Source organism: Octopus bimaculoides, chromosome 13 (genome assembly GCF_001194135.2).
Source record: "Octopus bimaculoides isolate UCB-OBI-ISO-001 chromosome 13, ASM119413v2, whole genome shotgun sequence".
NCBI classification, from domain to species: Eukaryota; Metazoa; Mollusca; class Cephalopoda; order Octopoda; family Octopodidae; genus Octopus; species Octopus bimaculoides.
Window position 1 is genome coordinate 16062116 of NC_068993.1, and position 2733 is coordinate 16064848.

Sequence of the window (2733 nt, forward strand, 5' to 3'; positions counted from 1 at the left end):
ATATACATATATATATTCGATACGTAGGTACACACACGAGTAAAACTGTTCTCGATACGGTACGGAAAGTGTTATTTATAGCTCCAATACCTCACACTTGACTTTCAAGTCTCCGATCGTGAGATTGTATGTGTGAGTGTGAGTGTGTGTGTGTGTGTGTACGTATGTTCGTGCGTGTGTCTTTGTGTCTCTTTATGTCTGTGTCTGTGTGCTTCTGTGTATCTTTGTGTGTGTGTGTGTATGTGTGTGTGTGTGTGTGTGTGTGTGTGTGTGTATCTGTATGTGTATGTACACGTGTATTGGACGTTTACACACACAAACACACACTTGTTTTTTAATTACATTCTCTTAAACAATATACTTGGCAGCTTGTTTCGAATGACTTCCGATATATAAATGTGTGTGTGCTTGTGTGTGTGTGTTTTGCCTTTGCGCGTGTATGTGAGTGTGAGTAGATATATGTATGATTATATATATACTTATATACAGATATATACACGTATACATATATACATGTGTATATATATATATATATATATAGGAATGCATATATGCATATATATGTATGTATGTATGGATGGATGTATGTATGTATGTATGAATGTATGTATATATACATCGTATATGAAGATAGTGAGTATATATGCATATATATCTATTAGCCTCTTCTAAACATTCCCTCATAGAAACGCATTCTCATCTTATCTGTAACACTCAGTCTACTTTTCATTCTCTTTTACTCCCTGTAGATCTTTCTCCCGAACCCTCTCTCATTGACTATTTCACATTCAGCACTGCGTCTATGCTACTCTATTCTGATGAAGGACTAATGTGCGAAACGTTGTTACGTTATCTTTCCACTAGAGCATTTAGCTAATATAATACCTGTTCAGCTTGTTCGTTCGTTGTACTCACACACACACACAGGCACGCACATATACACACACACACTTATATAAACACATGCACGTAGACACACAACACATATAAATACAGACATGCAGGCAGACACATACACACACAAACACACACATCACACTCATACGTACACACACCGTTTTCTTTTGTCTTTATTTTTGATTTTTAACTACCATAGTGCGCTTTTTGTATCCGATTAATATGGAAATGTGCGTTTAGTATTTAAAGTGGGATTTCAGAAAGAGAAACTGACCGGCTGATTATTACATTACAAGTGCTATCTGTGAGTGGAACTGTAAAAATATGCAAGACTTTTCTCAAGTTCCAAATGTGAATTCGTCTGTGTTAACTACATCCCAAAGATAGAGCCTTGTATCGTTGTTGGAAACCGGCTCCCTCCCCAGTGGAAGATTTATAATAATTAAAAATATAGAGGAGATATACATGCATACATACATACATACATACATACATACACAAACATCCATAGATACATACATACATACAGACAGACAGACAGACAGACAGACAGACAGACAGATAGATAGATCGATAGATAGATAGATAGATAGATAGATAGATAGATAGATAGATAGATAGATAGATAGCTAGAGCTGGCAGAAACGTTGGCGCGCCGGGCGAAATGCTTAGCGGTATTTCGTCTGCCGCTACGTTCTGAGTTCAAATTCCGCCGAGGTCGACTTTGCCTTACCTTCTTTTCGGAGTCGATTAAATAAGTACCAGTTACGCACTGAAGTCGATATAATCGACTTAATCCGTTTAGCCCCTTGTGGGCACTAAAGAAATAAGATAGATAGATAGATAGATAGATAGATAGATAGATAGGTTCATTGATTGATTGATTGATTGACTGATGTTTAAATGCGCACTGGATATCTGTCTTTCACTTTTCTATGGTTTCCTAATGTTAACATCTTTAAAACGACTGAACATGAACATTTCAACAACCTATCAATAATTAGCGATTGCGCATGCGCATGCACAAAGGGAAATATAAGAACCCATACTTCTATTCCTGGCTTTCTCTGACCTCTCCGTCCCCCAACTTCAATATCGGTTTCTCTGCCCTTCATTCTCCCAATATCCCTCTCTCTATCTCTCACCTACTCATTCTTTCAATATTTCTCTCTCTCTCCCTCCATCTTTACTACTACTAATACTACTACTACTACTACTACACTTTATTCACAAATTTAGGTCGATCTGAGTCTCTCTCTCTCTCTCTCTCTGTACTTCACTTTCTTCTATTTTCAATCTCAATTTCGCTTTCTGCCTCTCACTCTACATATCCCTCAATATCTAACACTCTCCCTTTTTTTCTTTATTTTATTTCTTACCTGTTTCAATATCAATATTCCTCTCTCTCACTTTCTCTCTTTCTCTTTCTCTATCTCTATCTATCTATCTATCTATCTATCTATCTATCCATCTAATCTCGCTCCATCTCTCCATTTCCCCCTGTCACACTTTCTCTCTATCTCTCTCTCTCTCTCTCCCTCTCTCTCTCTCTCTCTCTCTCTCTCTCTCTCTCGCACTCTTTCTCTCTCTACCCCTTTCTCTCTCACTTCTCTCAATATAAATTTCCAGGTTTTCTATGGAGTGTTAATTATCGGAATTAAAATTATTCTACCCAGTAGAAATACTGGCTAATTATAACATATAGTTCTTGTCATTAGTTAATTAGAAACTAGTATACACAAATTTTATAGTGTGAATATATCCATATGTGTGTATGCATGTAAGCATTTACGCATACATGTGTGTTTGCATGTACATATATATTCATGCATGCAT